Here is a 26,075-nt window from a genome sequence, read left to right as displayed (position 1 = left end):
AGGAAAATCTTTTGCTGGCACGGAGATTGAGTAATGGGAAGAACTTGATCTGTTATATTTCTAGTACCAGATTTGTCTTAAAGGGAAAGGCCTAGCTTTTTCAAACTTGGCAAACTTGTACATCAGTGGAAACTGTTAGTGCCTAAAGAGGTTGGTTGCTTTAGGACAACAATGTTTACATTGTTCTGTTAGAAACCTGGGTTCCTCAGATGCTTGTCAGGATTCATAAGAACACTAGCAACAAAGCCCATTGTGGGAATAAATACAACAAGCTCTAGAAAGGGGAGGGCGGGCAGCCAGGCATTGCCTCCTTCTCCTCTGTGACTGATCCCGACAGGGTGAAGGCAGGGGGCAGGCACTGCCACTTGCTCCACTCCTGATCACAACCAGGTGAAGGGGGCAGTAAGTATTACTACCTACTCTGCACCTGATCCCAGCTGAGTGAAGAGGATGGGTATTGCTACCTGTTCTGGGTCTGATTCTGGCTGATTGAAGGGGGCGGGCATTGCTGCCTGCTCCATGCCTGATCCCAGTCGGGGGAAGGCAGGGGGTGGGCATTGCCACCTGCTCTGCTCCTGATCCCAGCCAGGTGAAGGCAGGGGGAAGGCATTGCCACCTGCTCCATGCCTGATCCCGGTCAGGGGAAGGCAGGGGGCAGGCATTGCCACCTTCTTCATTCCTGATCCCAGCCAGATGAAGGCAGGGGGCAGGCATTGCCACCTGCTCCATGCCTGATCCCAGTCAGGGGAAGGCAGGGGGGTGGGCATTGCCACCTGCTCCATGCCTGATCCTGGCCAGATGAAGGTGGGGGCAGGCATTGCCACCTGCTCCACTCCTGATCCCAGCCTGGGTTTCTAGAATATGCTTACCCTTTTATATAGTAAGATAGTAGATGCTCTGATAAATCAGATCTGTGGTCCATCTAGTCCAGCATCCTCTTTCACCAACCAGTTGCCCTGGAAAGCCAACAAACAGGCATAGATATGGTCTAATTAAGGTTTTTGAAGAATTTCAATAGCAACCCCCCAGTCAGTGTTTGTGAAACTATAATAGCATTCTACCTTCCCAAATGTGGCTCTATAGGGCACATCCATTCATATGTGACTTGTATGGACTGGGTGTATCTATCCATGTACTGTCCATGCCGCCTTCATGCTCAACCACACCAGGTGCCGCCTTTCTACCCCTGGAGCAGAAAGGAGGCAGGCCGCCAACCCAGCAGAAATCTAGCTTTCTCCATCACTCTACACCGAGTGCACCTGATTGGCCCACTAGAATGGCTTTATATGAAGCTCTGATACAAGGAGAACAAAAAGCGTGCCAGCCAACAATGCGTAAAGAACTTGAAGAATTTTGTGTGGAGAGGAGAGACACATTTTCTCCTTCAAATGAGATGGAGATGAAGAAATACAGGAAGCACAAGGTATTTGTGTTCCTGTTCATCCAGCATAAATGTCCCATCTAATAGCATTCTGCCTTCCCAAAGTGGCCAACCAGATGATTCAGGAAAGTTCACATGCAGGGCACAGATGACAATACACATCTGCGGATGCTGATCCCCAACATCTGGCAGTCAGATGCACTCTGTTTCTGAATATGGAGCTTGCATAAGTATCTTCCTTGAATCTATCTAATCTTTTTAAAAAGCCATTTTTGCTAGTGGCTATTGCAATACTCTGTAGCAATAAATTGATTGTGCGTTTCTTCTCTCTCTTTCTCAAGCTTATTTAGCTGTATTGTGCACTGTGCTGCTTGGCTTTACAATGCTATTCTTGGCTAGTCTGAGCTTTATGTGAACTTTCAATTAGAACTTAGAGGGGAATGAAAAGGAGGAAGATGGACCAGAATTTCTCACAGAGGGCCAAACTACACATTACAGGAAAGCATGGGACATTGACGATGCCATTTTAGGGGAGATTTTAGCCTGCTTGCACCTGCTGCATGACAGCACTATACAATCTTGTTGTTTCCCACACCTTTTCAAGGGCTGAAAGAGCCCCTTATGACTATTTTAGCTCTTGAAAAGGGGGGACAAGATCACATGGTGCTACCACACAATGGTCTCGATCAGGGCTTTTTTTCAGGGGGAATGGAGTTCCGGAACCTCTTGAAAATGGTCACATGTCTGGTGGCCCCAGTATGCCTTCCTCCGCATATCATATTCAGAAAACTTTACATTATATGACTTCTTTGAATTAGACAAGAAAATGTTGATTGGAAAGAGATTTCCTGTCTCATTTTGTAGACTTAGGAAATACAGCCTTTCCGGATATTTGTTTTACTGCATCATAGATGTGCAGCCACTACCAAGTTTTGCAGAGGATACATCATTCTCCCCCTATCTAGTGCTCAGATCACAACGTTGTTAGGAAATGGAAGTAATCCTCCCAGTCATTAGACCAATTGCAATAATAAACGCTGCAAGCAATGTGACTGGGCAAGTATCACAACCTTGCTTGCTTGTCAATCATCTGAATAGCATGGGGAAGTGGGCCTCAGGAAGTGTTTTTGCTTGTGGGATATCTCTAAATAGATCCGATGCCCATCCACTGATGCGTTTTTTCTAAATCAAAAGTATCCATCCTCCTCATCCTTTCCCACAGGCAAGATGCTCCAGTCCCATGATCATTTTAGTGGTCCTTTGTTTTATAACTTTTGATTTTGTAACTATTGTTTGGTGTTCCCTCAGTGACCCTCATTTCTAGTTGTGCGTAGAAAAGAGCAAAAGTCCAGTAGCACCTATAAGACTAACAAAATTGATGGTAGGGTATGAGCTTTCGTGAGCCCATGGCTCACTTCTTCGGATACAGCTAGAATGTGAGTCCATCTGTCTAGAGACATCGGCTTCCTGACTCATGCTGACTTCTCCACACCCACCACCCCTCTGCATACTCCATCCTATTCCATCACGCCTGCCGTTGTCATTCACCAGCTGTTATCATTGGACTTCTGTAATCACTCCACCAATAAAACCCAGGGGTGCAGAGGCAGGCCATGTCAAACCACCTCTGTTAGTCTCTTGCCATGAAAACCCCACCAGGGAGTCACCATAAGTCAGCTGCGACTTGATGGCACCCTCCACTCCATATTTAATAGTAAAGGGCTGGCCCCCATTCATAACTGAAATGTAGTGCTCTGTAAACCTGGGGAAACCACCAGGTTTGCAGAAAAATCCTCTCCACATACCAGATTTGCCTCCTTTATTTCCACAGCACCCAGCACTGATGTTGTCTGCACACTTTCCAGCATGAATCCAAGCCTCCTTTCTCTCTGAACTGGAGTCCGTATTTCCTGTGTTGTCAGTTTGTTTTACAAATAGTTTTGCAATATTCCACCACACTCTGAGCCTTAGGGAGGAAGCAAGTTAAAGGTCTAAAAATAAATTTCTACTGCTCAAGTACTTGCAGAGAGGAGTTTAACTTGTAATGTAATTACATGTGTCATCCTTAAAGCTGAGCAAATGGAATCTTTAAAAAAAAATCCATGCCTGCTCACATCGCTTAAATAAAGCCATTTAGCCCGTGCTTACATTGTGAGAACTACCATGACGTTGCACATTTTATGAGCCCCACTGACTGAAAGGAAATATTAGTCCCTCACTGGCAGGGGTGTCATTTATGAGATAAACATAACTTTTGGCCTTCTGCAATCAAAGGAGAGAATTCATGCTATCATCTCAGTACACAGTCAGAGTAGTTTTGTTTAAACCAGTTTATCCTTACTGAAGTACAATTAAAATCAATGGCATTAAGGTCAACATATCATATTTGTGCTGAAAAAGTGGAGTATGCGGATCTCTGCAAGACTGGGTTATGTGAAGTCACCCCCAACCTTGAGATGGTTAAAGAAATCATGTAGTGCCACCTTGATCGGCATCAGTGCATTCTTGCACTGCTCCTGCAGGCAGCTCATCAGCACCCTCTCTCCTCCACACCCTCACTTTATTCAGAGAGATGGCACCACTGCCAGGAGCCAGCTTGCACCACTAGCATGGGAACATACGTGGATGGAATGCCTAGCTTCTTAGGTAGTGGGGTGAGCTACTGACCTAAAGCCACTGCTGGCCATTATAATTTCAGAGAGGCCACCAATGGTGGCATCACCTGAGCAGTCAAGAGCCCTTGGTGCCCCGCCCCAGTGCAGGGTCTGTTGCAGCTGCCCTGGTTGCCCCACAGCTGTTAAAGCATCTCAGGGCAGAGGTCTCCAGAAGACCTTCTTCTACCTAAGATCTTGAAGAGTTGCTGGAAATCAAAGTGATAAATGATAAGCAGAATGGACTAATGGTCCGACTCAGTATCGGGCAGTTTGGTATGAGTCAACTGAAGCAATCCTGGGCGTTCCATGGATTTGTTTTGGCAGTAAGACTAGTTAAAGTTGTACGCTGGGCGCATGGTAAAGGAACCGCATCATTGCCTTCCTAGGCGGAGTTCAGGCAGCAGGTGGTGGTGGGGACGTTGCATCATGTGCATAATGCATGATGAAGGCATTCCACCTGACGGCCTTTATGCAAAACCACAAAAAGGGGACCACAGTCCTAAGAGACCTCGTGAATACAAAAGCTGATAACAGAGTAATTTATAACTTATTTTTGATTTTTAATATTTTGATTTTTAATTTTTTATGAATTTTTAAAGTGCAAGTGCAATGAATGCAATCCTAATATATATCCCTATACTGTAAAGTATTTTAGTCCAGAATACAGACACCCCAAAGAATTAATTGTCCAAATCAACCAATGCTCCAAAGTAAGGTAAGAATCACAATTCATTTCACTCAAGTCCGTATTTCATTGCACTCCTTCTCTTCTCTTATTTCTTATGTAGGCAGACGACGGTCGTGAAGGACAGAAGTTTCATCCGACAGGAAGCAGTGATCCGGGAGAGTTGGCAACAGGTGCGCTAGCAACTAAAACATCCTGTTTCACAAAGCTTCTTCATAAGCCAAATTTAAACAGCATCTCCATACACAATAAATCTTTTTCATGCCTTGGTAATGTGTCCAGTGTCTTTTTTCCCAGCGTTTTTATGCAAAAAAGGCAGATTTGTGAGATCTGCTCATTTTTTTTTACATCAGGCAGTTTCACACATCGAGTAGAGTGTGTGATAGAGCAGGAAGGGTGCATGCAAAGGTTATTGCCCTTCGGTAAGTGTCTGAACAGAGGTCATGTGCTAAAGTGACAGATCCACTCAACAGGCATTCAAAATTGTATATACTTACATACTCATATTTTTTCATACGTCTTGGATGTAACATTGCTTCAAACAAAGCACTTTGACTATTCACAGTGCTCAGTAAGACTAGCCACTCATAACTTACAAATGCCATGAATATTTCATCCGAGCATATTGAATAATGAATATGTTAAAACTGCAGTCCTTAGGTGGGTGTTTTGTGGACAGATACAGCAAAACTCACGGTATGAATTATTCACAATGGTCCAAACTATTTGCTCTGCTTTCAGTTCTAAATTCTTGTCATTTAAATGAAGAATTTGGCATACTGATTTTTTTTAAATCCTGGCATCAGAACAATGGGATGGTTTTAAAAAAGAAAAATCCGTATTGCTCTCATTTCGGACTTACTTATGTATTTCAAGAGACAAGATGGATCATACTTGGTAAAATAACACATTTGATGATACTAAGTCTAAAGACACGTTAAATTTCTGTCCAGGGTTGGGAAATAGAATGGGAGGGTGATAAACACCTAGAGTTTTATGCATTTACCAAAATATATGGAAGAAGATTAAATGTCCTTTTAAAAAAATGCCCAATGGGAAGAAATATGGAAGGCCAAAACTTTAAACACCAAGGCAACTAACATTTGGATTCTATCATTCAAAATTATGACTAGATGGCCCATGTTACCTTATCAACTTCATCTGGTCAAGCGAAGAAATAGCCCCCTTTGTTGTAGGCAATGTGGCTTGGCCAGTAATTTCTTCCATTGCTGATGGGCATGCCCCAAAATTCAATCCTACTGGGGGGCAAATTCTCTTACAAGTCTTTAGGATCACAGGATACAAGGTTCCTATGCAACCCAAGTTAGTATTGCTAAGCCTGTAGGAAGACAAAACCATCTCATCCATAAGAAAAGATCTAATCTTTTTTCTCCTCGCAGCTGCTAAATCTAATATTGCTTTCTCATGGAATAAGGCTTCTCTTCCCCCAATAAAAGCTTGGTACAAAAGAACATAGGAGTATTCAGCAGTCATTTCGTAGAAAAAGAGCTGGAGGAACTCATTAGCATAATTAGCATAACTCATTAGCATATGCCACACCTCTTGCCATCACCGGAAGTGTGTCATTAGTGCAACTGATTTGCATATGCCACACGCCCCTGACATCACCTATTCTGGCTGTTTTGGACCCAATCCTGGCCATTCAGGGCCGAAATTTGGCCCCAAATGGCAAAAAGGGGCCCAAAATGGTCAGGATCGGGCCACTGGCGAGCAGGAGAGTGATCCACCACCCATCAGAGGCCCGATCCAGGCTGTTTCGGCCCCAATCCAGGCCGAAATGGGCCCAAAATGGCCGAGAGTCAGGTGGGCGGGGCCACCTGACATGTGACCTCTTTGGGGAACTGCTGGAACTGTGTTCCTGTGCGTCCCCCCTCGAAATGAGCCCTGGGAGTATTTAGTTATGGAAAAAATTGCTGACCAACTCCCCTCATTTGACAACTTGCAGTTCCAGTCCAATTTCATGAATACATGGCTCCCGTTTTTAAACTACATGGCTGCCTTAGGTCAATCACACTTGCCTGATGCAGTAGTGTGTAACATCCTTGCATTTCTCTGAAAAAATATAATTGCAAAACCCTTTCCCCCCCCTATTATGTCAAACCTACCTGTTTAACCATAACCATCTATGTATTGTTGAATAGCATTCTTTGTAGTGTTTGTACGGCAGGAGGTGGTTATTGTTTTGTTACGGTAACAAAATGGTTACCATAACAATTTTGTAAAATTGTAAAATTGTTAAAATGAAAATAAAGTATTTTTTAAAAATAAAATGCCTTATTAGAGGTTCCCCCCCACCCAATTATCACATTAGAATAAACTAATGATTAACTGTGTCACTGATCTAAAGACAGGCAGGGCAGCAGAAGTTTTTCTCTAATCCTGTTTTTAAGAAATAAGAGACGACAATAATATCAAGTGTTGGGATGCTGTCAGATATATGCCAACTTCCGCTTTTCTGGGAGTCTAATGAAGTATTTTCAGATGCCACAGAATGCACAGCATTGACGGTAGGGCTGTTGCTCAATGGCAGAGTATCTACTTTGCATGTAAACTGTCCCAGATTTAATCCTCACCTTCTCCTGAAGACTGGGACCCTGGAGTGCCACAACCAGTCTGAGCAGACAATCCTTATTGTGAGAGGCCAATAGTTTGACTCAGTGTAAGGCAGTTTCTTGTGTACAAAATTCTGCAATGTTTACAAATACCTTCCTTCCAGCAAAGGAATCCCATGTCGGGATCTTTCTGGCTCCGTTTTAATGCTTTGGCTCTATTCGTTATTCGCTGGCCTTGCCGCTGGATTGGCTGTTGGGACTATTTCAGATAGCTCAGAGGAAATCCAGGCAGTCTTTGCATTAGCAGGCCAAATCTTTTGGGAAGTAAGGTTGGAGGTTTTGTTTTCCAGGTTGTTGCCAGGCAGCCAAGCTGGAATGGAGAGCCGCTTGGGTTCCTATCTGACATAGCTGCTGACCAGCTTTGTTGCCCACCTTGCAAAAATATTGAAATACTTTTCATCAGATGGCTGCCTGGAGGTTCCTAGGATTTCATGCTGCAAGGACATTCCTTTGCTCATGTTGCTTTAAAAGCAATATTAAGAAGTGTTATCATTTCAGCCAGAGATTATTGCAATTATGTTAAGAGAACATTTAAAAAAACATGTAAAAGGAGACAGCAATACTGAAAGCATGCCAAGGAAAAGGATTCTTTGTGTAATGCCATTAATTCAACAGCATTTGCTTTCAAAAATCCTCTGCGACTTTTAGCTTTACAGCTGATGGGAATGCAGTTACTCTTTTAGTGACAAATTTCTCGTAGCCTTCCTCCAATTTAAAAAAAAACTTTCTTTCCCACACTGTGGACTAGAAGTTTATAGTCTAGCCAATAGTAGCTAACTCATCTCTTTTCAGATATATCCACAAAGACCACACTCGAGGAAACAAGGAACATCTGCTTTCGCTGAGCCGCACACACGCAAATTCACTTTCATAATGAGATGTATTATTGATGCTTGGTAGGGGTTGTGTGAGATCTTTGGGATGAAAACCCTTTCTCTTGGAGATACATCTTAGCTTGGTCAGGTCCAATTTGTCCATATCCTTTTTGAAGTGAGGCCTCCAGAACTACTCGGTCCTGGCTCCAACCTGGTGGAATGCTCTGTCTAAAGAGACCAGGGCCTGACCGGATTTGCTATCCTTCCACGGGACCTGTAAGACACAGCTGTTCCACCAGGCATATGGTTGACGCCCTGGGCCTCCCTGCCAGCCACCTAGAGATAGTCGTGCCCCTACACAGGGTATCTACTCCCCAGGCTTTGCCAAATATCTCTGGAGGTAGTTGGGTGGTGGTCTCTGGAGAAACTTGCTGCTATATCTTTTTAAAATCTGCTGCTGTATTGCTTTGTTGTGTGTTTAAGGAGTTTTATTGGGTTTTAAAGGTACATGTATTTTATATTATTGTACAAATTGTAATTCACCCTGAGCCTGCTGATGCAAGAAGGGCAGAATATAAATCAAATCAAATAAAAATAAAATAATAAATAATAAATAATCCGGTGCACTTTAAGCCGGACCAGCTCAACTCAAGTTAAATAGAGCTGGGTACAGTGCCCCTCCAAGAGCTACACAAACTGCACATTTTCACTGCCTATCTGGGACTGCTGAAAATAGAAGGACTGTCAAGCACTAGGTAAGTTTCATCACACGGCAGAGCAACATTTGAGTGCAGCAGCACCTTAAAGACCAACAAGATTCCCAGGGTATCTGCTTTTGAGAATCAAGCTCCCTTCCTCTGATATGAAGGGGTGAAGGGAAGTTGACTCTTGAAAGCTTATACCCCTGGGAATCTCGCTGGTCTTTAAGGTGCTACTGGACTCAAATCTTGCTCTTCTACTGCAGGCCAACATGACTACCCACCTCAAACTATCACATGGCAGGAGAGCTGCATTTGGCTTAGTGGCTCACATGCTAGTCAGGTCTTCCATAAGCTATGCTGTAGTTTAGAGAAATGCTGGCAAAGAAGAAAACAGGATAGGATATGTTAACTCATGTGAGCTGGAAAAAGGGCAGAGGAGAAGAATTAGATAAATGTTTTTTTTTTCCTGAGCACACATGAAACTGCCTTATACTGAATCAGACCATTGGTCTACCAAGGACACTATTCTCTCTTTTGACTGGCAGGGGCTTTCCAGGATCTCAGACAGAGGTTTTGCACATTACCTGCCACCTGATCCTTTTAACTGGTAATGTCATGGATTGACCTGGATCTGAGTCCTCTGCCACCTTAGAGACCATCAAGAAGATTTCCGGAGTATAAACTTTCAAGAGTAAGAGCTCCCTGAAAATCTTGTTGGTTTCTAAGGTGCCACTGGACTCAAATCCTGCTATTCTACTGCAGACCAAGACAGCTTCCTGCCTAAAGCTATATTCATGGATTGAGCCTATGTTCCTCAGTATGCTAAGCAGATGATCTACGACTGAACTATGGTCCAACCCCCAGAAATCTGATGAGTAAATTGGTCATACTTCTTCAACTCTCTGCTGGGAAATTCCTGGAGATTTAGGAGCAAAGCCTGGGGAGAATGAAATTTGGGTGGAAGGCTCAGCAAGGATTTTATGCCATAGAATCCACTCTCCAAAGCTGCCATTACCCCCATTTGATCTTTATAGTTGGGAGAGCTCCTTCAAGCTTGACTAAAGATTATGCCAAGCATGTGAATACTTTTTGTAGTTACAAACATATGACAACAATGGTATATGACTTGTATTTTGAAAATTCATGTATAAGAAAATACAACCACAGAAGTGACACAGGCCTTTTTTGCACTTATGGTTTAAACCGCCATTTATGAGCATTCGCCCCGATTGCAGTAGCTTCAGCATTGCACCCATTCATTTCACACTGTCCACTGCAGTTTCGATTTGGCTTCTGTGCTTCATTTCAAACCCACTTTGAAGCCTCGGTGCAGTTTCGGGCTTTCAGGGCCTTGCAATTCACGTCACACTTTTTTTAAAAAAAATTGAGCATGCGTAGTAACGTTGCAACGTTGGAACCCATCCTCCCTTTTTGCTGATTGGGCTCTTCCCTGCCCACTGGAGAGGCAATTGGTGGCAGAGTTCTGGGGGAAAACATGTACCATTTATTTTTTTTAAATCAAGCCAGGAAAGGGTTAAAATGCTGCCGATTCATCCCCTCCCGGCAAGCTGAGGCTTTGTTTCCAAAGGGCTGTGCAAAATGCTTGGGTTTTTCCCCCCTCTTTGGCAAAGTCTGAAACATGCCTGGGAGGGAGGGAAAAGCAGCCATTTAATCCTTTCTTGGTTTTTAAAGCCAGGAAGAAAGTGAGGTAACACTACAATGATACAATGTTGCAACCCATTCTTGTCTTTAAAAAAAAAAGTGTGCCTGTGCATACCCTAAGGGAGGAAGGAGAAAGCAGCTATTTAACCCTTTCCTTGCTTTTAAAGCTAGCAGGGAATTAGCAGAAAGCTTAGGAATTGTTCCTGGCTTTGGGGGGGGGGGAATAAAAGAGTGCATGCATACTGGGAGGAAGGAAACCAACGGAGAAGCAGCCTTATGACCCTCAACTCACTTTACTAAAAAAAAATGGTGGACAAGGAGTTCAGAGAGCTGAGGAGGGTGGGAGTGGTTAATTCTGCACAAAACAATCAGCTCCCAGGGAAAAGGAGAGGGGGGGGAGAGAAGTAAAAAGGAGGCAAAAGTGTTCACATTAGCAAAATGAGGTCCAGCTGCTTGTCGGCAGCGGACTTAAAAAAACATTGCGGTATGTCCACAGGGGGGGAAATCAGGGATACAGTGGACAAAAAGCGGGACTGCGTCCCATGACTGCTTTGTAAGTGTGAAAACCTTGCAAACATGGGATGTGGAACAGGTACAAACACGCTCTAAAAACCGAGTGCGAAAAGTACCACAGTTGCTGACTTTAAGGCAGACTTGCAAATAGCTACTTGCCTGATACTGATTAAGAATTGTCTCCAAGCAGCAGTGTAAGAAAGGGTTACAAAAGCTAATGCCTTTCTCTCTTTTTTGGACCGCAAATGGATGATACATATAAATGTAGCTCGCTGGTAGAGCACATACACTGCATGTACAGGGTTCCCCGGTCAATTCCATGCATCTGCCTAGATAAACAGGATCCTACTTAGCAATGTTCAAAAAGACCACAGAGAGCCACTGTCAGTCAAAGCAGGCAACACTGGGCTAAATAAGAAATGGCAAAAGGTTTCAGATTCAGTCCTCAGATAAAAGGGCTGCGAAGGTGTCTCCATGTGAGATCCTGGTGAGCTGCTGTCAGAGCAGACAATGCTGGGTTAGATAGCCCATCAGCGTCTGACTCATAATCAGACAGCTTTATATTTGTAAGACTCCCTTACAACATGACATTTCCCTGCAAAAACTGGACATACAATTTCATCGTTTCGCCTGCAATGGAATTTATCTCCACGTAAATCTGGTGACATCACATGACTTGGTCATCCTCAGCCAATTCAAATCTGACTTTGAATACATTTTAGTTAGCCGTTGTGTACGGAATAATGCAGAAGGCAAATTCAGTTCTGACTCTGGATCATACAGGGCTTTGCAGCTGGATTCAGACAGTTCAAATCCACTTATTATACAAATCTGAACTGTACTTATACCTTTCCTCTTTCCCTGTAGCAACAAATTAGGTGAAATTCATTGATATAAAATAAAAGCATGTAAGTTAATGGAGCCACATGAAAGAGGAAATTCGGTACATTATTTTCCCAGTCGTTCAGAATGTCTTCATAAATAAATTATAGAGAAAGAAAATTGAAAAGAGAACCACTGCCTTAGAAGTCCGTGCCAAGGGAGAGGGAGATTTTTTGACTTAGCAACTCAAATCCAATATAAAAGAAACCAAGGATTTAGTACCTGGTTATTACTTCCTACTCCTCACCCAAGTTATTGCCTGGATCCAGAATGCAACTTTTCATAATAGTTAACTTTTTTAAAAAAAAATCAAGGCAATTTGCCAAAGGAGGGGTATACTAGAAGACATACTGATCTCACCTTCCACGTATATGATGGATTAAGGTTATCAACAGACAAGAAGGAAGGCCTCCATGTGAATTTTATTGGCGCATCTGCCGTTACAGTCTCTGAATTTTACCTCCAACAAACAAATAGCAACAGGGATAACGTTACCACAACCCCTCTCTTATTTTCAAAAATAATATGCCTTGTTTATGAATGAAAAAAAAATCAGCTTTATGGTGCTGCTTTAAAGCAGGCTGTGCAACAAGCCCACAAAAGTTACTAGCCCACAAAAACATTTTACTACCTTGTCAGTTCACACCTCCCTAGCTTTGTCATCTGCAGCACATTGATGGTCTAAAAAGAGCCAACTCTGCCAATTTTACAAAAGGAATTACAAGGCTTGTCTCCGACAAGTGAGGAGTACAGAAAGTACAACCTTAATGCCAGAGTTGTTTGAATCGGTCCCTACTGAACATTAGGAATCAACTGATCTGAGCATCAATTAATTCCCTGCTCTCCACATGACTGCTATAACTGGTAAGAGGGCCAACAGCAGGCACCTTAGACAGAAGCTGCATCCAGAAAACTAGGAACTCTGTCTTCTGATTCAGAACCACGCTAGGAATCCCATTCCCCCGGTAGGGGCGGGGGAACCTCCACTTTCACCCTTTGCCCCCCAGCTACTCACCTGGTCAGCAGGGGAGAAAGGTGCAGGAACTGGCCTACCGGGCATGCTTCCAGGACGGTGTGATAACTTCACTCCTGGAAATGACGTCATTGCACTGCCCCAAGAGCACGCCCGCGCTTCATAGTGGGCCAATTTGGGGCCCAAATCAGCCTGCTGTGAAGCACATGCACACTCCTGTACCTGTGTGATGATGTCACTGGGAGTGACATCATCGCGCAGCTGCAGGACTGCACGCTCACACAGAACACAGACAGAGAGGAAGGAGGTAAGAGCCAGGTCTCCCCACTCCAACCAAGAGGGTAAGGGAACCTGGCAACCATAGTTCACGCTGATTCACATGGGGCAGTAATTAAATCAGGCAAGAATAATAAAGAAAAGGCTTTATTAAACAAATTGACGTAGAATTCCTGAATTCTCTCTTTCTCTCTACAGAGTTACTTGCTGTAGCTGCTCCCTCACACTCTATCTTTCTGTGCCCCTGATTTACTTCCCTTCTTTTGTCCTAGTTTCACATACACTGATATACACACCAGGTGGCAGTCTGGAGCGTGCCTCTCTTCCTTCTTTAACTTTCTGGACCTCCTCAATGGTCCTATTTTGGACAGCATGATGTGACAACACGTGGGAGCTAGAAAAGTTCTCCCTGCCAAAATCTCACCTTCTCTACAAACTTTTAAGTTACAAGAGTCCTGTCCAGAGATGTATCAAGGGCTACCACCTTGAGGCTTCAATGGCCATAAAACCCCACTGCCACCCCATCTCCCAACTATTAGTGTTGCCTGCTTTCTTGTTTGCCTTCTGGCTCTCTGGGCAAACATGCAGGTGGCAACAATAGAGGAGGAGGAGCTGCCCCTTGTCTTTGAAGGAGTATGTGTTTGCCAGTGAGGAAGGCATCACATTCTTTGGTGGTGGCAGCACCAACAGGAGTCCATTGGGGGAGACCAATTGAAGGCAGGACTGCTGAGGACCCCATAAAACCTGGAACTGGCCCTGGTCCTATCCGCCTTGTCATCTGGTCCTTTCTTTTAAACAGCTAAGTATAAAGATACTCTGTGTGTGTGTGTGTGTGTGTGTGTGTGTGAGTGAGTGAGTGAGTGAGTGAGAGAGAGAGAGAGAGAGAGAGAGAGAGAGAGAGAGAGAGAGAGAGAGAGAGAGAGAGAGAGAGAAAGAGTCTGGCCATCTTCCTTTCCTACTGCCTTCCATTTTTCTGAGCATTATTGTTTTTTCCAGGGAATCTTGTCTTCCACATGATGTGACCAAAGAACAATAGCATCCTTTGCATCATTTTAGTTTTTAGGGAGAATTCAGGCTTGATTGAGTCTAGAACTCCGTTATTTGTCTTTGGGGCCATCCATGGTATCCATAAAACTCTCCTCCAGCACCACATTTTCAAATGAATCAACTTTCTTCCTGTCAGCTTTCTTCATTGACCAACTTTCACAGCCAATAAAGATAGTAGCACTTGATACAGGCAAAACTTTTAGGAATAGTTACAAGCTAGGTTTGCCAACCTCTAGTTGGAGCCTGGATTTTTCCCGGAATCCTGACTGATCTCCTGACGACAGAGATCAGTTCTCCTAGAGAAAATGGCAGCTCTGGCGGGGGGACTGTATGGCATGGCATTATACCCAGTGGGGTCCCTCCCCTCTCCAAACCCTGCCCTTCCCAGGCTCCCCTCCCCCAAATCTCTGGGAATTTCCATTGTTGGCAACCCTAGTATGAACATTTTGCGTACATACAAGTGAAGAGGCTGCCCTTCAGGTTCTACAATTCTAACGGCCATTATGGATTAAACCATCTGTTCCTATTGAAAGGTCAGAACTTTGACAAAAACAAAGGTATTCTTTCTCATTTTTTCCTCTGCAAATTGCATGCATCCCTCTTTTAAACCAGCCCTTCAATTACCCTGCTGTAAACATTTACCCAGGCAGTTACAAAATTTTTAAAAAGCAGAAGAAACTGCAGTTTCACATAGGTTCCCAACTTCACCATATGCTCTGCATTTCCTTTAGCAAGGGCTGCATAAGACAAGGAAGCAGCCTCCACAAGCCAAAAGCCCCCTTTTTGTGCCGCTTCCAGTAAACAAGGCTCAAACTTGTTTGCTAATCAGTTTCCAGAGAGGGGAGGGAAAAGACACAGCGTCCAAATCCACAAGCCAAAGAGTCACTCAAGCCCTCCTGACTCAGGGTCCACTCAGCCAAACTTCAGCGCTGTCTAGGACTATGACCAACTCATTTCGTTCTGTTTTCCTCAGTGGCTTTCACATTTCCAGGCCATTTTTAAAAACCATCTCCACTCTCCGAATGAAAAACACCTACAATCACTAGAAAGATATAGAGAACTTTAAAATGGCTCTTCCACTTCTTAGCAACCTTCACCGGTGATACATTCCAGACTTTACAAAACTTCTCATTTACTGTGTTATTGACCTTTGGGGATGAGAAATATCAGCATGCTGCCGTACACCTTATTACGAATTAACTACCAAGATAGTACTGGCCAGACTTGCAATCCCAACAAGTCAAGAACACTTAATGAAAGTGCTAGGGATTTGCTGAAATGGACAAATTCACTGATAAGATTTGTTAAAGGAATGGACTGTGCTCACTGGCTGGAAGAAAAAGGGACTCGATGTATTGAATATCAGAATATACATTCTAATTATTTCAGAATGCAAAGGAATATTTTTTTTTGTCTGCAATCTTAAAAGAATACAATTTAAAATACTCAGAAAATAAAAGCCACCTGCTGCCATCTTACAAATTTTATAAGGATATATGCACGGACACCAGATACATGTTTCTAGCCACATTATCATTCAAGCACATGCATCAAGAAATTTGGATCAGGTGTAGCTCCTTGGAGTAGACAGTTGTGGCAAATTCCTCTCTGCCACTGCATAATATGTGAAGTGCTGTTGTGAACAGATCCTCAATCTGGGGAGAAACAGTTTACTGTTTCAAAATTTTTTCTTTCAGGTAATGCAGAGGCAATAAAAAGTTCATATCACAATACTTGATACTGCATATCTTACCTGCAATAATGACTTGCAGTTGAGCAAACTTTGGATTCCTGAAAATGTTCACTTGAAAAAAAAAATCGTAGTGGTTTTTGGTCCTTTAAGACATGTTTTTCATTGGGGTCTTTCAATAGACTCCAATGCTTTCAATAGTCTCCATTCTAGGATTGCCAACCTCCAGGTGGGACCAGTTCTCAAAACCATGGATGGTCACCATGGATGGTCCACATATTTACCCACATAATCCAGATTGTAACTGAAAACAAGGGGCAACTAAAATGCCTTAGAGAACTCAAGCAAGCTACGCACTCCTCAACAGGGGAGGAAAATCCTGAGGCATACTAGGCTGTCCAACCTGGAGAACTTATGCAGAAGCAGTTGTAGCAGTGACATGCATACTATCTCATTGGCATATATCTTGCATGGGGCAGTGAAGTGGGGGTAAAAAGCATCCCTGAGTGGAGACGGCCAGGGAAGTAAGAAGCAAAAATGAAGGCATTTAGCCATTTGAGTAGTAACACTATTGCCAGAATAAGGTCCAACCTTCATGATACTTTTCCTGAGAACTTTTTTTCACTGCAGCCTCACAGAAGATGCCCACAAGGAATATCCTTTTTTTAAAAAAAAGGTGAGCTCAGTTCAGCTTGGAACTATAGTGTGGAGGGGAGGTCTCTCCAGCCTTCCCCTTTTCCACTGTTTTCTCCAGCCGAAAGGGCCCTAGCAGAGGGTGTTATTTGCATAAATTTGGAGCTAAGCCATGCAAACAACTCCCTGCCAGGGCCATTCCAGCTTGGGAAAATTGTACAGGGGGAAATCTAGAGCTCCCTCTCCCCCTATGGCACAGTTCTGAGCAAAATTAGACTTTCACCAACTTTTAAAATGACTTTCCCTACTGCTGCTGTGTAGCTGTGGGGAAAGCGAGACACCCCCAGAACTATCATGAGCTCAGTCCTCTTTTCGTACAAATAAAAGTTGCTGTTACTCATACATAAGTAGGGCCATTTCCAGACAGCTTACCTTCTGCCGCTCCATGCCGTAATGTCGCTGCTCGTGCCAGAGAAAACACGAACGCGTTTTCTCGCGCGAGTTTTGCGCAACATCGCGTAAAACTCGCGCGAGAAAATTTCGCATTCGCCACAGCACGAGCTGCGGCGTTGCGGCATGGAGCGGCAGAAGGTAAGCCGTATGGATATGGCCCAGGATTACCAGTGGTCCGTCCCACTCACCCCGCGGGAGTGGGGGGTTCCCACTCCCTGACTCTGTCCCCCACCCCCACCCCATTCATCTGGCCGGCAGGGGAGAAAGCACAGGGAATGGGACCAGGAGCTCCAGAGCATGCTCTTTTTCATCAAATCAGCCCCACACAGAGGCCTTCCCTCCCTTGTAGCACCGGGAATCACATCATTCCTAGTGCAACAAGGAAGAGCTCCGGAGCACACAAGTGGACACTTTGCGTGCACGCTAAGTAACTCCCCATGCCCTCCCACAACCCACCATCCCCCAGGTTGGGCTTCAGGGGACCTAGCAACCCTAAGGGTTTCACTGATTTTTACCAGTCCCCTCCTCTGGACTTGGAAGAGATCCCTCAAAAGATACCGGTACTCAGTCAGTACTGGTGGTGAGTACCACCACAAAATATGCCCTGAGGTACCTTGGCCCTATTTGTGCTTTAAACTCCAGGATGGTCTATGAGGGACCTAGTTTATTGAATGACATCACTGGCCCAGATGAAGGTTTTCATTCTGATGTTGTTTTTGATGCAGTGTTCAGCTTTGTAAAATCAGAAGCACGGATACTAGTCTACATCACCAGCTCAGAAAAGAGCCCTACCACAGCTTCTTCTGAAACATGAAATACCCTATCCCCTTCATGCTTAAAAATAAAGTAGTATCTGATCAAAAAGTTTGTGTAACTATTTCTAGGAGTACTGCTGTGAACAGCCTTACACATGTCTTTCTAGTTTGTATACCACACATCTCGCATTTTGATTAATTGCTTAACTGACTGAGTCAATATTGAGTTAATCTGCCCAGAAGCACGAGGATGAAAGGGACTTGGTTCTCCAAGACATCACGGAACAAATAAATCATGGATCAGCTCTGGATGTACAAACTGAGTATTCTACCATACATCAAACTGTCTTTAATGTTACTAAACTGGGAATTTATGTTGGAATAGGAGAAGAAAGTGACTGCATGCCCATTGAGAAGGAAACTTTTTCCCACTTCGGGTGAGCAAGCAAATGACATTTTATCCAACAACTTAAGGGGGAACACATGATGCACAAACTAAAAAGCCATTCCAAGGGCGGCTGTACTGAAAACACATTTTTTCTGGTACTTGGAAACTTATGACCTTTGAGAGGGATCAGCAGCACTTCTGGGATATTTTTAGTAGGGAATGGGAGGCTTCTATAATTCCCCTGATCTGAATTTCTCCCCAGATTTTGGAGTGGAACACAAAGGAGAGCAAGCCCATAGAAGAATGGAAAAACAGGACAGGAGGGATTGCTCTTAGCCCTGATCCTCAGTCTTTTCTGTGTACACGTTGCGACTATGCTTGTATTTCGCTCAGACAAATCTGCCTCGACTTTTCTAAGCATGTCTGGCAGGATGTAAATTCAGGTTCTGCCAAATTGCATTCCCTCCCCCCCCCCCGAATTGATCCAGAAACAGGTTCCTTCAAAACGCATGCTCTTTTGTTTCTGTTTGCACTTCTGTCTGTAATGCATGCAGCCCATATTTTTTTCCAGTTGTTCTCCTGTACCAGAGTTGACAACAGGTTTGGCCCAGGTTTGAAGGTTCCAACTGGCTTTCTCTTACCAAGCTAGAATGGCACAGTCGCAAGAGAGCAAAAGAAACGAAGAGATGTCTCTCATCTCTTGTTGCACAAAGTAGAAAGCATCACACAGGGAGTGCAGCCTCTTTGAGAATGATCCCGTGCATTATTGATCGGCTAAATTTGTCATGAAAAGAAATGGAACAAAGGACAGATCAATTGGGTTGCTGAAAAATTCCATAATGGTGTTTGGTTTGAAACCAGTAACTGAGAAATTGGAATTATTTTCCTAACCCTGACAATAACACGATAAATGATTTTCCAGGAGCAGAATTTGGCGGAGGGGGCATTTTGGGCTGCGGGGGTGGGGTGGGGGGCGGGGAGCAGGAAGCAAGAAATTTGCATTTGTATCTGCATCTGCATTTTCTCTTTCTTTCTTTCTTTCTTTCTTTCTTTCTTTCTTTCTTTCTTTCTTTCTTTCTTTCTTTCTATCCCACTTTTCTTTCAGGATGGGACTCAATACAGCTTAGAACATTATTCTTCCCTCTTCCATTTCCTCACAACAACAACCATTTTCTCACAACAACAACAACCCTGTGAGGCAGGTCAGAATTAGAGTATGTGATGGGCTGAAGGTCACCCAGCGAGTCTATCTTGGAAAAAGTGGGGATTTGAATACAGGCCTCCCAGAACCTTAGACCAACACTCCATCCCCTGCAATACGCAGGCTCTTGAGGAGAAAAAAGTCTTTCCACCTAAAAATACATTCCACTGTATATAAGACTATGACATCCTGCTATGTTGCCTGTTGTACTGAACAACATGCTAAACTGGATAACAAGAGACGTGGATCCAGCATGGTTTATTTCAGGACCGCTAGCGTCATGAATCTGTGAATTCATCTTCTGTTTCCCTGCAGCTTTTGATGCTCTTTGGCCAGAAATAGTCGCCTATCCCTTGATATATTTTTTGCCCTTGGTCAGTTCTGAGACTAGAAAAGACAGCAGTATACTGTGGGAGAGGCAGGCTGGGATTCTCTACGCCATGGTAACCAGTGATCCAGTTTAAGAGTAGCAAAATGCCTCCTTCCAATGCCACTTGTGGCAATCATGCTGCAAGTTGCCATCCAGGATGTAATCAGATTTCAGTTTTCCTCGGTCTGGCCATCACCATGCAATGAACAGCGTGTAGAGCCTGGGTATAAAAGGCTGAGATTCAATCTCCCGCTTGGCTATGAAGCTCATTCATTGGGCAGCCCTTAGTGATTTTTCAGCCTAACCCACCTCACTGGATTTTCATGAGGATTGCATGAAATAAGAGCCCCTACATTACTTCTCTACAGTGGAAGATGATTAATAATTTCACAAATACTGCTTTCCCCCCTTCATCTTTAGTTTTTTCCCCTTCTCAGTACCTGTCAAAGAAAATCAGACCCTCAGCCTCCATAAATTGTAGAATGCCTTTTAAGTCTGTCAAACCTTTCTCTGCCTTCAGGCTAAAATATATGTATGCTTTCTAGTGCTCGCTATCTCAGAAGAAAGCCAAGGCAATGCTCTCCTTGGGTGTTCTACTCAATCCAGCTACCAACCTGACACTGCTAGCCACTCACATCTTGAAGGAATTCTTGGATTCCCACAACACTCCTTTGTGCATCTGAAGACATAGCCCCCCTTCAAGCTTTTCCCAAGCTAAGGATGGGAAGAGGCAATTTGAGAAAGACACTCCATGGAAGACTGCTGCTAAGTTCAACCAGACGAAACACTACTGTCAAAGGACACTTTCCCCTCTTCGAATGGGCAAGTTACCCATTCTGATATCCTGCAAGTAATCCAGTCTCTACTAGAGATGGACATGAACCGAAATACAAACCAAAATTACGCACGAACCAGGCCGGTTCATGGTTCGCGAACCATGGTTAGTCAGATCCCATTTCTGATGAACCGCTACAAACTTTAGGCTGGTTCGTTTGGTTCATTTTTTGGTTCATGACTGCAGACAGCCTGGTGCCAATCAATCAGTTTCCTAGGCAACAGGGTATGGACTTCCTGCAGACCTTCTGCTGACCTGGAAGTGATGATTTTCCATCCCGGATGTGACGTTTTCACAAACCAAATGAACTGGTTCGCAAACCAGGGGCAGGTTCGTGAAAGTTTGTGGTTCATGGTTCATGAAATTTGACGAACCGCATGGTTCGGAGCTTTTTTGGTTCGTGCCCATCTCTATTCTCTACACTCATACCGAGGAAAAGTTTACTCTCACAATAGCTGTCCTAATCCTCTAGCAATATTGCATCAGTCTAAATGTCACTTTACCTTGATAGCAACATATTCTGGAGCTTCAGTATAGCAGCAAATCCCTTCCTTCACCAATCTTCTAGACAACTCATGCTTCATTAACTGGCACTGCATGCCCCTTCAAGGCAATTCTGGCAAGGTAAATCCATGTTTCCCTGGTCTATACACAAACTACATCACTGTGTTCTGACTGGGATAGTGGAATAAATCCTTGTATAGCAATGAAGAGGTTGGGGTGGTTGTGCTATAGCCCTTTTCAGTTGTTCTTAATGGCTCCCCATAAATGGGAGTATGAGAGGAAAAGCAATTTTCCATCCCAGCCCTATGGAAATTCATTCAAATGCAGATATTGGTACTATGTACATATAAATGTGACAGGAAGGTGGCATGGTATAGCCTGATCTCGTCAGAGCTCGGAAGTTAAGCAGGGTAAGTAGTTGAATTGGGAGGGGCACCAAGGAAGCTTGAAGAGGAAGACAATTGCAAACCACCTCTGCTTCTCACTTGCCTTGAAAACCACTTGCTGGGGTTGCCTAAGTAGGTCGTGACTTAATAGAATATATACATACACAAGTGTAGCAGAGAGAACCCTGTGAGTATATAAATATATACGCATAGGTCCTATACATGTGCTCCAATGAATGCAAACAGGTCAGGGACAGAGCTTGCTATCTCCCCATGCATTAATCCCCCCCCCAAATCTTCAAAGAACTAATGAAGTACGGAAAACAATGGGCCTTCTTGGTGGTTTACAACAATGCTACTAAAGCCACCGTTCTTAAAACACCAATGAAGTTATTAACAGAAGAGTAAGATATAGCCATCGAATTAAGAACCTAAGAGGTGCCCTGCCAGACCAGTGGTCTGTCTAGTCCAGTATCTGTTTTACACAGTGGCTAACCAGTTGCCATGGAGGGACAACTGACAGGGGAGGCCAAGGGCCCTAATGTTGCCTCTTAATTGAAGGAACACAGAATAAAAACCTGGCAATCGCCCTTGGTGAAATAGCTTCTTGCATGGGCAGCTATCAGAATGTCAGCAATGAAGCAGCACTGGGCACTTCATAATGGAGAATGTTCAAAAGAAAACGTGCCCCTCCGGAGAGGAGGGTCAGATTATACTGTGACCAGGAAGACATGCTGAGCAACTCCCCTTCTGAAGAGCTGGATGTGCAGGAGGCTCCCATGGAATATCCTGAGGCCAAACTACTCACACGTCTCAGCATAGCGCTAAATTCACAGAACGAACCATGGTGCGATGATGTCAGAAACCGTGCCATGAAGACGCTCTTGTTCCGTGAGTTTAGCGCTATGTCGAGACGTGTGAAAATGGCCAATGATCGACTTCTATATTCTCAGGGAACATTCTACTCTCCAGAAAGCAGTCTGGAAGCTGATATGGGGTGTAGTGTCAGACTAGAATCTGGGAAACACAAATTCAAATCCATGCTCTGCCATGGAAGCTTGCAGGATGGCCTCGGACCCGTCACGCACACTCAGCCTAGTTATCTTACACGGTTGTTGTTGTGAGAATAAAATGGAGGAGACGAAAACAACATAAGCCATTTTGTGCCCCTCCCGCTTGGGGTGAAGGGTGGAGTAAAGGAATAAATAAATAAATAAATAAATAAATAAATAAATAAATAAATAAATAAATAAATAAATGTGTAGTGACACATGCACACATGAAGCTGCCTTATACTGAATCAGACCATCATCAATCCATCCAGGGTCTCAGGTAGAGGTCTTTCGCATCACCTGGCAACTGATCCTTCTACCTGGAGACAGATGGGGATTGAACTTAGATCCTTCTTCGTGCAAAGCAGAGGATCTTCCATTGAGCCACAGCCCCTCTCCCAACATACCAAGTACACCTACAATAAATTTAGTGATACAGAGCAGTAAGTGCTTTGTAGTTTTAGGCCACCTTTGGTTGGGCGTATGACAGTGTGGAATGTCTCACAACATCTGAAAAGTCTGCTTTTCTTTACAAAAGAAACTTTTTACTGCACCTTGATTAAAATGTGGTAGACCTGCCAAAAGCAAAATAAAATTCCAAAGGACGCAACTGGCCTGAGGTTAGTACTTTGAAATCCTTTGTTTACAGGTCAACATGAGCTCTTTGAATTTAGTCTGGAAACTGAACAAGACCCAGTAGTGCATGCTGGTAATAGCAACAGGAGAACTCAGGCCATAAATTCTCATTGCCTGCCAGCTGCATCTTAAACAGCCCTAGCATAGTTCCAGCTGGGTAGCCATGTTGGTTTGTAGTAGAAGAGCAAGATTCAGGTCCAGTAGCACATTGGAGACCAACTAGATTTCCAGGGTATGAGCTTTCAAGAGGGTGCTCTGACTCTCGAAAGCTCTTACCATGGAAATCTAGTTGGTCTTTAAGGCGCTACTGGACCTGAATCTTGCATCCCTAGCTTAGAAAACTTGGTTTGAAAGGTGGCTTTCTTAGGGCAAACTCAAGAGAAGAAAATGAAACAATGTGCGAAATAAAACCCCAACATCGTTTACATATTTAGTAGATGATGATAGGGTTGCCAGCCTCCAGGTAGTAGCTGAAGATCTCCCAGAATTACAGCTGATCTCCCGGCAACAGAGACCAGTTCCCCTGGAGAAAATGCCTGCTTTGGAGAGTGGACTTTATGGCATGATACCCTCCTGAAGTCCCTCCCCTCTCCAAATCCCACCTTCTCCAGGTTCCACGCCCCCTCCCAAAAAAATCTCCAGGAATTTCACAACCTGGAGCTGGCAATTGTATGATGGAAGTACTTGCCAAAAAAGCACAGGCGAAAGCAGGCGGCAGTTTTAAAAAGACACTCTTTAGACGGACCAATATTATCACTTTAAACTAAAAAGAAGAGACTACTAGCTAACCCAGAAGGAAGCTGCAAGTCAGATCCGAAGCACATGGATAAGAAGGGAAATTTACTTGGTGCTAACATTCAGCATATCTATTCCATGGACACAAAAGGACTCCAATTACTGGAACACTGCTGTTCAAAGATACTTTTGAGGGGGGTGGAATTCTGCTATTATAGTTCTTGTTCCCCACCACCAACTACAAACAGCATTAATAAAAGCTAGAAATAATGAGCAGAAATAGGAGCATCAGCCTTCTCGGATAAAACAGTTTAGGTGCTTCAGCTCCCTTTTAATCTCAGGATCTTATTCAAGGCAGGATTTGGATCAAAATAAGATAAAGAAGCGGCTTTCTTCTATGCCTGTGAATCTGGGGTGCCAAGTAGAGCATACTTTGGAAGATCATTAAAGAACTGAAGACTTTAAAAGCCTATTGTGCCGAGAGGAGGAGCGGTGAGCATTACAGAGAAGCCAACATTTAGAACTCAAACGTCATAACCAGCTACACCTAGCTGCACAGCATTCAAAAGGCCTGCTAACCGATGGTTGTTGGGGGTTTTCCGGGCTGTATTGCCGTGGTCTTGGCATTGTAGTTCCTGACGTTTCGCCAGCAGCTGTGGCTGGCATCTTCAGAGGTGTAGCACCAAAAGACAGAGATCTCTCAGTGTCACAGTGTGGAAAAGATGTAGGTCATTTGTATCTACTCAGGAGGGGTGGGGTTGAGCTGAGTCATTCTGTAAGAGTTTCCCAGGGTGTGGAATGCTAATGGCGGGAGGCTTCACTGTCTCCTGAGGAGGTTCTTTTGCATATGGATTGGTGCTTGATGTGCTAATCTTCTCTGCAGGGCTATTGTCGGGTGTGGAGTGTTTTGTTGGCCTGGTGTTTTTCAGAACCGGAGCCCATGCTCTGTTCATTCTTAAGGTTTCTTCTTTCCTGTTGAAGTTTTGCTTATGCTTGTGAATTTCAATGGCTTCCCTGTGCAGTCTGACAAAGTAGTTGGAAGTGTTGTCCAGTATTTTGGTGTCCTGGAATAAGATACTGTGCCCTGTTTGAGTTAGGCTATGTTCAGCCACTGCTGATTTTTCAGGCTGTCCAAGTCTGCAGTGTCTTTCATGTTCTTTTATTCTTGTCTGGATGCTACGCTTTGTGGTCCCGATGTAAACTTGTCCACAGCTGCAGGGTATACGGTATACTCCTGCAGAGGTGAGGGGATCTCTGCTGTCTTTTGCTGATCGTAGCATCTGTTGTATTTTTCGGGTGGGTCTGAATACTGCTTGAAGGTTATGCTTTTCCATAAGCTTTCCCATCTGATCAGTAATTCCTTTGATATATGGCAAAAACACTTTTCCTGTAGGTGACTGTTTTTCCTTGGTTGTTTGATTCATCCTGGGTTTGATTGCTCTTCGGATTTCATTTCTGGAGTAGCCATTTGCCTGAAGTGCGTGGTTTAGATGATTAATTTCCTCATTGAGAAAGCGCGGCTCACATATCCGTCTTGCCTGCTAACCCTTGCTCACTGAAGCATTACACCTAGATGAGGACAGTTACCTGGAGAAACAGGTATGTCTTATTCCAATATCAGGAGCTGCCAGCTTCTAAAATGAGCCACCATTTGGCCTTAAATCTCATCCCCACGTCATGCCTTTGACTTGTAACACTGTGACATGCCATCCCTGTGAGAAACATCCACTGTGTTGCATGCTGTGTCCCGACTCCCAGGTAACAACCAGGGCATTCCCTGGGCCAAGCAGAAGCCATTCAGGCCAAAGCGGAAGTGAAGTGGCCTGGATGGGAAGGGACTCAGTTTTGCAGTGCATAAGTCTGCCATTGATGGACCTGATCTTCCATGAATTTGTTGATCTTCCATGAATTTGTCTAATCCCTTTTTAAAGCCCTTTAAGCCAGGGGGTCACCACTACATCCTTGGATAGTGAGTTCTGCAAGTTAAATTTTGCATTGAATGAGCATACTTTCTTTTGTCTGCTTGAGACTATTGATCAGCAACCTGATTGGATGCCCCTAAGTTCTCATAGAAGAAACATTCATCTCTATTAAAAAACAAAACAAAACTCCTTTATAGGGAAGGTACTCCACCCACTTGATCATTTTTTGTCCTTTTCTGCACTTTCTCCAGCTCTGCAATATTCTTTTTGAAATGGGGCAACTGGAACTGTAA

General features: G+C 43.9%; 1 protein-coding gene across 2 annotated transcripts in view; it reads right to left on the bottom strand.

Moving 5' to 3' along the window:
• ARHGAP24 (Rho GTPase activating protein 24) overlaps positions 1–26,075 on the bottom strand; it is a 426,579-nt gene that overhangs the window by 372,167 nt on the left and 28,337 nt on the right. Inside the window, exon 1 of one of the 2 annotated variants that reach the window (XM_054989836.1) lies at positions 870–910. The exons of the other annotated variant lie outside the window; for it this stretch is intronic. The gene's annotated coding sequence lies outside the window, so the exon portion shown is untranslated. Of the gene's footprint in view, positions 1–869; positions 911–26,075 lie in introns of those variants that run through there. 2 annotated transcript variants of the gene reach the window in all.

The sequence above is a fragment of the Eublepharis macularius genome, chromosome 10 (genome assembly GCF_028583425.1).
Source record: "Eublepharis macularius isolate TG4126 chromosome 10, MPM_Emac_v1.0, whole genome shotgun sequence".
Lineage (NCBI taxonomy): Eukaryota > Metazoa > Chordata > Lepidosauria > Squamata > Eublepharidae > Eublepharis > Eublepharis macularius.
This window is presented reverse-complemented; position numbering and strand designations above follow the sequence as displayed.